Source organism: Polyodon spathula, chromosome 23 (assembly GCF_017654505.1).
Source record: "Polyodon spathula isolate WHYD16114869_AA chromosome 23, ASM1765450v1, whole genome shotgun sequence".
NCBI lineage: Eukaryota > Metazoa > Chordata > Actinopteri > Acipenseriformes > Polyodontidae > Polyodon > Polyodon spathula.
The window spans coordinates 20,547,492-20,561,358 of NC_054556.1; positions in this window are offsets into that span (position 1 = coordinate 20,547,492).

A 13,867-nucleotide genomic window follows, 5' to 3' on the forward strand; every position below is an offset into this window, starting at 1 on the left:
TAAGCAACTGGCCCTTGTGAGTGTTTAAGATTTTACCCATTTCATTTTAGATGGAATCAACCATTGTTTTATTGTCATGCGAATGGTTATATATTTCTCTTAGACAAAATACGGAGCATCAATTCCTTGTAATAAGTGAAAACTGTGTTTAATTACATTTCTCATTTTAAATACTGATTAATATATATATATATAATATATATATATATATATATATATATATATATATATATATATATATCTATATATATAAGTTCAAGGATTAATTTTAATGGTGTGCAAATTAACATTCCACTAACATGCATAATAAAACAGTGACATTTAGTTTGATATATTACGATGCTTTAAAAGATACTTTTAATGGGCTAATTTATTTTTTAATTAAAACCGTGCAATTGAGAAATGACCAGAAGCACGGTCCAATTGTTTAAACACCTTGTGTTGACTGCTGTCTGCCATATAATATTAATAAATAAACAAGTGCATAACAGTGTTCAGTAAACGATAAGTAAACGAACTGTTCAGGACATCACAACACAATTGTATATGAATCATGCTTTTGCTTTTAGGTCCTGGGCTTTATGATTCCTCCTGCTATCAGCTTTGTTGCATTTTTATGTGCTTTGGTTCACATTTTAACCATTTCATTGTAAATTATTTTAGCACTCTTTGGTGTTATTCACTGTGTATAATCTTTGAGTCTGACTGTGTTATTGCAGTCAGTATTTTTTTTTAAAAAAGGACTTGGACTCTTTTGCTGTTCATTTGTTAGTTTCACCCAGAGGTGAAATTAATTCATCGGTGCTCCATACTGGGACTTATGTTAATGCTGGTGTACTGGGGAATAAGTAGAAAAAGTGGATCGCTTTCTAGAATTTAAAGGTCTGTTTGTTTAACAAACATTATAGCAACTTCAGATGTTTTTGTTACTTATTTAGCATGTAAGCTGTAAGGACAGGTATGCTAGTGATTATCAAAAAGTTAAAGCATGATTTTCAGTCATGGACAAAATTTAGCTCCATGCTGCAGTTACTAACTTAGGCCACAATGCACAGCAATCACTGATGCACTTGTATTATTATTATTATTTATTATGCTCTTAGTTCTTTCATTTATTTTTACAAACAGTATTTTTATTTTCCAACCTAGGTACATGGGCTACATGACAAAACTCCCGTTCCTATTCAAACAAAAAATAGCTAAACGTGTTTACTGATTTATGTTTGATGTCTTTTTTTTTTTAACTAAGATGTTAAAGTTTTATCTTTGTAAACTGTGATAGTTAACGCTAGGGCTACTGACAAAATAATAATAGACCTTGCAATACTACAATAATATTGTATGATTGTATGTCATTAGAATATGTGACTAAAACATTTTAATTTCGATTAAAGATTGACAACATTTTGACGTGTAAAACCTTTTAATATACAGTAAATAAATATTTGCGATCACACATCAACTACATCTGATTAACAATGACATTTTTACAGGTAGAAAAAAAAAAGCTTTAACGATAGGCCTAGTATAAAGAGAGACAACACTTTGCATCGCACATATATTTAACAGACCGAAAATAAATAAATAAAAAGGAAAGTGGTGTGTGAATCCTGGGGTTTAATCACAAATAATTCCCGGTTGCCAGCTTGATCTCGCTGTGTCGACAATCTGCCTCAAGGGGGCTCCTCTTCTCTCCCTCCACTCCAACGATGTTGACTCCTGAAAAGGACAAGCAGGGAGATACACCCTTACTACTCTGTTCCCTTCATCTGCTCGCTCTCTGAATAGGGTTCCATCACGTCACCCGATCTCAGGCCTCCCTGCAATCGAGTCTTGGTCTTCCAACCTAGCCACTTATAAACTCCTGCAGAGTAGGACCTCGCTTATCAGGGTATCTTAGATGATGCAATGGTCTGCCCTTCCTCCTGGTCTCCTGTGACCCAGGCTGATATTCAAACAGGAAGGAGAGAGTAGGATACCCTGGAGACAGACACAAACGAAACCCAGTGCAGCATCCCAGTATTATTTTGACTCTTAAATATATTTAATATTTTATTTCAATTTCTGCACTATACTTTCATATCTTACTGAATAATTATAAACCACATCTACTGTACTAACAACGTTCTTCACTGCAGGATCATATATAAACAACAGGCAAGCTCAAAATTAATCTTCTGTGGTCTTTTATGGTGGGAATTATCAATGGTATTTGATGACAAGCACCTGGTCATCATTTCAGGCTGAAAGCTTTGCAGCCGTGCCCATGATAAAACAATTAAAACAAAATAACAGCATACATATTATCCCAGCTGTTCGGGTCTCTCTTTAGGTAATTAATATAACAGTTAAAAACGACACGTTACTATAACAATAAATAGTGTCAGAAAGCACAATAAAACAGTGAATAACTATTATAACCATAAAAACCACTGTGTAATAAAACTATATTATTTTTGGTCACTGGTGTGATATATTAGTTAAAGAGCTGAGGGCCGATCAGACCTGTCAGTGTTCTTTAGAAAGCTAAGCCATACATGCCTGCAGGCCTTTCAAAGCATTCTTCCAAGCCACTGTTTTTTTTTTATTATTTATTTATTCCAATGACAAGACTGAAGTAAAAAAAAATGAAGTGAAATGAAAGGAATAAGAGACAATAATCACTCACACAACCTCAGGTGCACACTTCCAGATGAGATACCACCAGCTATGCATCATGAGACTTCAGTTGCTCAGTATTGTTGGCAGTAAAAATGGCTCTGTTCTGAAAAATGCAAAACACAGACTTCAAAAACCTGGGGGGTTAATCATCCGTAGATTTACAGTTTGTTCATTCAAAAAGAGATACCCATAACACAAGGGGCTGCAGGTGAACTGTTTGGGAGCTAACACACTTGCTAGGCCTTTTAAATTGAAGTTTTGAAGGCATATTGAGGTTCTGGTTATCAATCTGTGAAATTTTTTTTTTTTTTGGTTTTGTTTGTATATTTCACTAATAATATAACAGCCAGACCTTATATCTCTAGTGAAGTGGTAGCTCTGGAGATGTGATGTTTCAAACTGTCCTTGCACAAGCATTTTTATCATTGAGGTTAAAAGAATCATCATACTTGATGAAAACATTCTGTTTATATAAATGTGTACAATATTACATACAAGAAATAAGCATATCACAGCGCTAACTTAAGCCATCTTAAACATTAGGCGCCAAGATAAAAACTAAGAATGGAAATGTCTTTATGACAAGAATTTATATTAAGGAAACACACTGTAGTTAATGTACCTGTATTAGAAAGTTTTGCCCAAGTAAAGCACTGTTTGGCTGTTACATATGGGAATCATTGTATTTGTGTGATTTGTTGTTTTCAGCACCACTATTGAAAGGGCCGCTCGTGAATTAGATACTGTTTTTTAGTGGGATACACTATAGTATTTCCTGAAGACCTAAAAAAAGGCCCACCTAGCCATCATACTTGATGTACTTGTAGACATACTTGTAGCATATTACATACCAGAATTAAGCATATCAACCCGCTCACGTAAACAGTGTTAGCTGTGCTGTACCAAGAAAAAATGATCTATGACATGAGAAATGTTTCATTTGCAACTGACCAGTCTTTCAGGTTGAAGATAACGAGCTCTGGCATGATTACTGCAGAGGTGACAGCCATTATGAACAGGATTGGTATCAGAACAAAATACAGTGCATTCTTCAATAGAGTACAGTGGTGCTAATTAATTTGAGCTAAGCAGCACAGGATATAAATACTGCCTCTGATCGTATAGTTAAAACAGGGCCTTTTGTGTATCAGTGAATCTCAGCCATGTATACTATATGAAGATTTATAGCTGTGTGAAGAGTCCTATTAATCCTGTAATTACCTTGAAGAGGAAAAAAATTACTATACAACAGGATGTCAAAAACACCATGCATCACAAGCAACATAATACGTTATTCTGATTAGGATGTTGGCTATTAAAATGGTTGCACCCCGATGACTATCTTTAAGACACATGAAAATGATTTAAGTTTGCTCCCATTGCACACCTGAAATAAAAAGAGAGTCGACAAATGATAACTGTTGTACACATTATGCCTGAGTCATAGGACACCCTGTATAGATATGCGGTTTCGTTACTGCTTTTCACAATGCTAATATGCTACTCCTAAACTAATCAATTACCTGCTCTCTCAAACTGCTTCCCAATACAATTATAGGCATTTCATCAATTTCCATTTGTACCCACAACACTCTTTAATTGTCATATTCTTTCATTTCAATCAGGGCACAGTCACCCTTGCAGATGAAGTGGATATTACGGTTGTTTCAATCTTGTTCCTGCTCCATGCTGTCTGTTAATTCTGCTCTTAAGAAACAGGGAACACTGAAAACAAGAGAGACAGAGGCAGCATTTAATATAATACAGATTAATTTTGGTGTTAGTACCTAGGTACCACTCTGACAGAACTACTGCAAGATCCATTTATGTATTCTTATTCTGTGCTGTATAAGAGATGCCATCTGCTGCAGCTTCTGGCTGCTCAAACTGTGCAAAAAAAAAGTTTTAAATCATATATTTTTTTATGCATGTGTTTGTTTATGTTTATTAACATTGATAGTTAGTAAAATGTTAACGTGTTGTAATGTTCAAATAATATTATGTAGGAAAGCAATAACTTTGCACTGGTAAGATTGCCATTTATGGAAACCTTTTGACAAAGCAAACCAGTACTTTAAACAGCTAAATTGTTATCATTCTGCCATTAGTATTTGCACCACATACAGTTTCAGCTAACCTTTGTGGCACCTTGAATGTAGACTTAAATGGGAGAAATTTAGTTAAAGATCATCAGCACTTGACATCTGTCACAATCAGTTACAAACCAGGTATGGACGGGGAATGCAAATACATGTTCCCATTTATTCAGTTCTAAATGCACTTATTAATTGAAGGATTATTTGAGGTGTTTTGCACCCAGCCTCTACCCCTGTTACATAGAGCTAAACAGTTGGAAAAATACGTAAAGGACGTCTTACCAGCTGATTCAGTGGGTTTCAAAGCTCTTTGCAACCAGGTGGAGTAAGCCTGTGGTTTATTTATTTATTTTCCCATGAATAAATACTTCTAAATGTATAGATATCAGTACACGATACATTTTTCAATACAAAATAAGCCTTAAAAAACAACTGATAAATTATAACCAATTCACCCCATAAACAAGGAAGCTGAAAATACTGATATATGTGTACCCTCTGCATGCATCACTCAGTCATGTACTGTAATTAAGTTAAACCTTAAATGACAAGCATTAATAAACATTACACTGTGCAGTAACTGCTGTAAAGAGGGAGTTTTGTTTCAAGAAGTCCTAAAAAAAGGTGTGATGTTATAAAACAACTGTATAAAAAAAAAAAAAAAAAACAACTACTGAGCTGTGAACAAATGATACAAAAGGTCCAATACACAACAGGGGCTGAAATACGCCTCCATTTTTTTTTTTTTTATGTAACAGGCACTACTCTTAAAAAAAATGATGCACTTCACTTGGCCATTTTAATTTCCATAGTGTTCTCTGAAATCATCACCATAACTTCCAGACCCTGGGTACTCACCTACAACAGGACCTGGCCATGTTACATTGATAGCCTTTAGAATTAGAACATATATCCTTGTTGTTTCATATGTTACTTATCTGCAATAATATACTCTGTGTGCTTCTGTATTGTGTTTCTGTGTAGATTAAGTAACTATTGCAGAAAAGCCAAAGGGTCCCTTCAACAATGAAATACATTTTTAGTGCAATATCATTACACTGCAGTATTTCCTGATGACCTAAAGAAAGAGCAAAGCAGCCATCCTTACCCTGCCTCCTAATTATTTTACTTCTCCCAGAAAACTGTGGAAAATGCATTATAAAAACAGTGGTTGATTATTTGAGTTGTATAACTCAAGAGCAGAAGGCAAAGGGCGTACTCCCTCAAGTGAGAACAGCACCCTTTCCTGCTGAATACAAAGAAGATATAAACAAGATGTACAATACCATTGAATAGTGCAACAGCACTTCAGTTTCAGCAGCTATGTTTTACAAACTTGCTGCTAATCACTTGGGTTTACTAGTGAAGATTACAATGTAACACATTTTCTGAATGACGCCTTGGTTGTTCCTGGATAGCAAAGCTTACTCACGCCTTCCAGTATGTTAGCAGGGATAAGCCTATATTGCACACAACATAGAGATGAATAGGCTGTAAGGTAACAAAAGCTACATAAAAGAAATCCACTGTTTCATTTCTAGCAGTGGCAGCCTCCGAAAAATGTATTTTCAATGGACACATATGTACCGGTATTGATTTTCCTTCCTACATTGACAGCATGATGGTTATGCAAGGGTAACCCATAAACAGCCTGGTGTGGTTATAGGTATGTCATTCTTTATGACTGAATGACCACCACAGAAAAAAACAAATGTGATTTCTGACTCACAGTAAAAATAAAATAGCAAATCCCCTGTATGAATTAGTTTTAATTACCTAGTTGACTGCAGCGATATTGTGTAACATTATTAAGTTAATTTCAGTTGGCTATGATAAGAGAGTCAAGCAGGAATATATTTAAGTAACAATAGTACCAGTGTCAGAGGGAATGTTATAAATCATCCAAAGCTCACTAGATTATCTATTCCATTAAAATGTAGCACAATTAGAGAGGAAAAAGAGCATAAAACAGTGGAAAAATATAAACTAGCCTCAAGCTTTAATAAGTATATTGTGCATGTTGATTGTTCTGATGAATTCTCTTATGGAAATTGCCAAACCACTTACAATTTGATTTCATGTAAAACCGACAAACAAAAAAAAAACTGCTAGAAGATTAAGACAATATGTCTTTAAAAACATCGTATTTATGAATATGTACTTTGTTAAAATTTAAAATTCTCCTTTCATGAAATCTTCCAAAAGCACAAGATAAATGGTCATTATTAGTCCTGGAATTCATGTGCTTTGATGGTCATCACCTGTAGGAAAGACTGATGGGCAACCCTTTACCCTTAGAGGCACAATACCCAAGTGGAGCAATTCCACTTTGTATTATCAAAACATTCATTGCAAAATAAAGAAGCTTCATTTTTTTTTTTTTTTTTTTTTTTTTTTTTTTATTATATTACATTTGGTGTATACAAACACATATAACAAGTCCCTCATAATAATGCTAATAACACTTTAACAAGGACATTAAAGGCTGATAAATATTATTTGATGTCATTATTCAAATTTGGTTAGAATGACAAGTGCATCAATGAAACATCATTTTCATAGAGGAATATAATAGTTTGGTCTCAGACAGGAAGCTTCATAGTCGTATTCTGTTAAAATAGTTTCAAGTCTCTCTGAAGAAGTTTTTAACATTCTTAATTGAAAGTACACGGCTCTACTAACCATACCAGACTCAAGAACAGTGGTGGTGCCTTATTACACCCCTTTCCCAGCTGCTACCCAATAACTTCTCACACTGCATTATCAGCAGGGTGGTTTAACTATCCCCACAAGGAGGTTAAAAAGCCCAATTTCTGACCCATTTGTTCTTACATATTAACACAAGGGGTGTGGGGTTTAAACTGCTCCACTATAGTGATGCCTATTCTGTTAACAAGTACCAGAATCGAATGTTTGTCATTCAAATGTGTTGACATTTGAACAGGCTTTATATGAAGTGACTCTAACTGGTCAAATTTACTGTTATGAAATGTATCTATTTGCACAACAGTTAATTAATACAACAAAGTGTACTGCTCTGACATGTTTGTTTTTTTCCCTGAAATTATTATTAGAAATTATTAGATATCTAAAAAATTTTACCAGTGTCACAAAACACACATTTTTACTGTCTGTTTTGAGCCACTGTATAACATATCTTATTGATATCTCCCAGTATATAAGCAGTGATATGTTTTGCACACAAGGTACAGACAAGTAGGTTTGAGGGGAGATATTGGCCCCCACCATAAAAACTAATTTTGGGGAATAAAATTCAGCTGAAAGCCAATGCACTATAGTTGAATATAAACTTGAACATTATAGTGGCATGCTTCACCTTTAAATACAAGTTATGTAAAGTTATTTTAGATGCGTGAATCAGCCACCCATGTTCATCTATTTCCCCTTTCATCTGGGTTTATTCATCAATAAGGAGCCTAGTTATAAGCTCAATGTAGAAGTATAGAACAAAAAAAAAAAAAAAAAACTGATCGCCAACGCAAAAATCAATGTTGCTTATTCGAATTCTTTTGAAGTAATTTCTGACATGATCTTGCACAAGCAGTTTTCTAAACACTGCCCTGCTATTTTATGAAATCACGAGTCTTTCAAATGCACATGCTTTCCCTCTTAAAACTAAAGACTTTGTTAACATAGTCGCCAGTGGCAGCAGGGGAAAAGGTGGTGTGGTCTTTTTTTAATGTATTTATTTTTATTATGTAACTGTGCCATTGGCTCAGAATTGAGGATGCAAGCATATTGTAAATCAAAAGGAACTAATCATCATTTTCACTGACGGAAGCTTTGTGCTGTTGATGAGGTGGTCGTTTTCTGCTGACTACAATGTAAGGCAAGCTACAACAACCCCCAAGCATTTATCCAAATGTCCTTCTAATGGGAATGCACTTCAACTTTCGAATAGGTTTTAATAATTAATACACAATATCGCATATCCTTTATTTATTGTATTTATATACTTTTCTCTGTTGCTTTCCAGTGTGAATAGCATAGTGGAAATGAACCAGGCTGTCCGAAAAACTCTTCCTGGCAACACGTTGTAAGTTTCAAGTACCTTTTGGGGCATTCCAGAGCATGAGTTGTGCACCAAATTTGAAGAGATTTTATCATTTTCTTCAAAGAAAAATGTGTGTTGACAGGATTTAAGAAACCATCAAGGCCTTGATGACAAAAGTCACTGGATCTAATTGAAAAACAGAGAATGAACCCATACTTTTAAAGCACATTCAAGTTCATAACTTCAAATTGTATTACATAAGCGCAATTCAATTCCAGTGAAGAACATACAATGCTCAATTAGACAAAAACAAAACATTTGTTCCAAGTATAGGCTTATGCTGTTCAGCCAGTCCCCTTTCAGAAAATGGAGCAGAATGGTTTTAAAGACAGCATTCATTAAAATATAACCTCCTTGTCAAAGAGAACCTTTACCTGTTATCATGTATAACCCTATTTAAATGTAGCTGCATGTTGTAATTTGGTATGCTTCAAAGCTGGGAGGTAATGGACCACATTTCTTTTACACAAGGTTCTATACTGGTACCGATAACGCTACATCAGGTCAAAAAAAGTCTGTACTATTGCATTGTGTACCCTTACACACAATTATAATGTAATCACAGTATAGTTACAGACACTTAATGTAAAATGCAATCAATTTTTGCAATTTATTGTGCATAATTTTCATAATAGAATCGATTGTGTCACATTTCTTTTGCTAGGTAGTCACTCACATTTCTGCAATTGGTATTGAATTCATGGGGTATAGCAGGCTATCTAAAATTATATAATACGCTGCAGTCAGAACTTCATTACATCTTTGTTGTGGTTGTGTTGATTACTAATATAATTAAGTTTTTACCATTACAAGGATACTGAAACTGCTGCTGGGTTAACAGGTACTTTAAACGATGAGTGGATCTTACACACACAGGCAGTTGTTTATCCTGGAGTGTGTTCATTCCTGGCATCAGTCTTTTTCTTGTTAATAACTTTTGGTCAACGCTGAAGTTCTTAAGTGTTTTTAGCAGAATTGAGTGCTTTGTTTTCAACTGAAGCATTAACAGAGGATGCTAGGTTGGTCCCAGTTGCTTCTAACCATTTATTCCCTTGTTACCTAAAACGGGCAAATAAATAATTCAATAAAAGCTGTCTGGTTTCTTCTGTTCTCACATCACTTCAAATTAGAGGAACTGGGAGGTCACTGAGGTCAGTTCTGTTCATTTTATAGCTGCCTATAATAATTAGGATACAGTGAAATAATACAAAATAACTTTGTAACATTGCAAATAATGGTAACTACCTGGTTAATATAAAGTGTTATTTAGTATCAACATATAAACCACATCAGTTTCTGCTATTTGTATTGCTAAAAGAAAAGATGTCTCTCCCTATTCATATGTGGATTCTGAAATATATTCTAAGGAATACCTCAACAAAGCTTTTCTGTGATGCAAACTTAAAACCTGAAATCCACAACGACAAGTGCAATAGTCTTTTGTTTCCAATAATTCGTTTAGAATAAAGGTATCCTTTTTAACTGCTGATAAAAACGTTAACAAACAAAGTGTTCATTCACTAACATCCACTCTATTAAAGTCTTTGTAGTTTTAATCATTTGCATTACAATGCGCTTGCGATAACTCATTGAATATGTGAGTTTTATTAAAAGATAGTTGTCATGAAACCAACTGAAGAGGTAAAAATAACAAACCATGTGTGTACTTTTATCCATAGTAACACTTGGCATTCATGATACCCTGAAGTGATCCTCCACTGTCACTCACCCAAACGTACCCTACATTAACCATGCACTTTCAATGTAAACAGTTTAATTCCTTGTGGCCCAGGGAGGTTTACAGAAGGAGGCTTCCATTAATATATCAGGTTGACACAATCTAAGCCTGCCACTTGTATTAGCTCCTTCTGAATTCATCCTGGTTGCATGTGTGCACACATATCATTACCATGGCCCATCTGTTGCTTTATTCTGCAGGCGGTGGTAACAATTCTTCAAGTTATAAGTGGAGTTATTCAGGGAAACATGGTTTTGTTCATCATTATAAAATTAAAATTTTATGAAAATTAAAATAAATACATATAAATCCTTCACTTATTTGGAAAAAGGCTGTCAAATCGAATTTTCTTCAAACACAAGATTCAGAACACACATTGTTGTCTACTTAGATACCTACTTAAGATAACAATCTGTGATCTTCTCAAATGCACAATTATTTGAAAATTAATATAGCCTTTTATACCTCCATTTGCAGTTTCAACTAACTGCAATTTCCATGCTGTTTATTTTATATGGGTTGTTACTAAATCTCAGATTGCATCTTCTATTGCCATTATCTTGCACACTGAAGCAGCATCCTCTACTCTGGAAGAATGAGTTATACATAAAGCAATTGCCACCGGTATGCATACGACCTATTATGTTTTTGTAATAATAATAATAATAATAAATAATAATAATAATAATAATAATAATACATTTATTTTGTATAGCGCCTGTGTGATAGAGAGAGAAAGGATCGATGCTGTAACTCTCCCTCCCGATTAGAAAGGGCGCTGTGCAAGGGGGAAGGTAAACTGCCTCCTAGAGCTCCTAGTACTCATGACGATTCCATTGCAGTCAGCTGCGGGGCAGCCCTCTATTAGGGAAACCATGGCGACGCAGTGACTGCGGGGAGGAGTTTGCTGGGTACAAAGAGGTGCAGCTACGTCAAAACCTCCGCTTGCGCTGAGAATGAATATAGACGGCCGGAGACTGTGTTGATTTGTTTGTTTTTTGGATTACGTGTTTTTTGTGTTGCAGAGGAGTAGTGAGCCCATGACCGGAAAAATACAGAGCACGTCCCTTCACAGCACAGCACCGCACCGCACCACGCTTCTCAGGACCGAGAGCACTGCGTGCACGGAGAACGTGGGGACGGACAAAGTCCCGTTTTTGTTTGTGCACCCCCCAATACCATCGCTGGTAAAGGGGTGGACTTATTTGTGTTGTTATTATTTTTGTTATTATTAAAAACACGCAGACTGTTTTGGGGAGAAAGATTGTGTGGACCTGATTCACTGCACCTGACCACAGCCTGTCATTAAAATAAATCCCAGAGCGCTTTATATAAAAAATAAATAAATACATCAGTATACATAAAACAATAGAATAAAACTATCCAGTGCAGTAAGACAATGTATAAAAATGAGTCTTGAGAAGTGATTTAAACAGACACAGACTCTGAGTCCCTGATAGGTCTTGGAAGGGGGTTCCACAGAGGAGGGGCCAAAGAGCAAAAGTGTCAAATTTTAACATCAATTTTATTATTTTATGATACCAGTGCGTTTGTCTTTTACATGGTCTTTTCAAATCAATAATGTTTATTGCAACCACGGGAGAGCCAAGGTTGAAAATAAGGTTAATACTGTCATTAAACATCAAAAAGGTAATAGATTACAAGATGAAAAAAAGATTTAGTATTCCTGTAACCTTATTATGAGTTTAGAACTGTCAGTTTAAGCACATTGATTATTCATTAAATATTGCTATCAATAAAATGGAAAAATAACCAATTTTGAGTGAAGATTTTGGGCTTGGGAACACATTTAAACATTATAACTTTATCTTGAGACAATACATTTCAATCCAAACTATTATTTTCAGAGTAACCTGTTTCTACCATAGCATTATCCACTGTATCAAGTGCAATAACTTGTAATTGTCGTTTTTGTGCATTTCTCTTTCAATCCTAATAATGACAATGATCCCTCTTTATTTCACTGTTTAATACAGAAATGGGATTCATTTATGGTTACTGGTTTGTATACAATGTGCAGCATTGCTGTTACATATCTTCAGTAACAAGGTGTCCAAAAATGGTTCAGCGCTTCAATTTGGACAATCAGGCTAATGTGTGGTCAGTCATTAGCTAGTATTCAACAATAAAGCATGTCCAGTTCAGAAGACATTCCAGCTTGATAATTGACTGTGCCAATTATTGAAAGAAAATCCCAGCTATTATTAGGGGTTAATTTGATCCCAGATCTGGTACCTTCCTATTTGGCAGGTGATAATTATACAGTTTGCAAATGATGAACCATGTGAAAAAAAATATTGCAAATAAAGAACTCTGTTTGCATAACATGTACAATAAAATTGCTTTCCTGTTCCATGTATTGAATGACAGTCGTTTACTATAACAATATATTTTAGGGTGCACCATTACAAGTTTGTAACACAACCCAAATGGCAAATCGTCAAAAAAACTAGAGCTCTTAACAATAACAGTGTCGTCGCTCCTGTCTTTCAGAATAAACATGCTATCACTCTTCCTTAATGACAAGATATGTTGCCTTTCCATTTACTAATGAACCCCTGGCTAATATTAAGGTTTAATAATGTTTATTGTTTAGGTTATTGTTTTATTAATGATGATTGTCAACATTATTACGACTTTGCATGGTCTCTCATGCAAGAACTGAAATGACAATATGATATTAGTTTTTTGTTACAGAGCCTGAATTCTGCAGTGGTATTATTCAGCTTGGCAGCAGTTATGAGTGCAGCATTTTAAATGCATTACTGAAAAATACAATACAATCCCTCCTGGGGTGGACTGAATATCTACTTTTTCTCACACACACACTAGTAACGGTCCTGTGTGCTTCACTAAACCATGGTCAGTCAAGTCATTTTAATAACTCAATGTCTTCACTGAGGCAGAGGGACTGACACATTTGTATCATTCTGATACTGATACATTTGTATATGCATTGCCTCCAACTAAATAGAATGGACAGTTAAGTTTTTTAGGCATTTGACCTTTCTTTCAGCGGAACAATTAAACCAAAGAGTTGCTGAAATGCCAGGAACCTCGTTCAGTGCAGATCACTTATCATTATTTCAGTTTATTTGTTCTTAACAGAGCTGTCAGTTTTTAATATATGGCATTGTGATGCTATCTTTTAAAACTTATCACTGCTGGTATGTGATTGTTTATTCAACTCAAATCTTTCTTGTTATGCATCCCATGACTTATAATGACAGACTCATATTAGCAGTTCATTTCAGATGTCCTAAAAGATTTACAAAG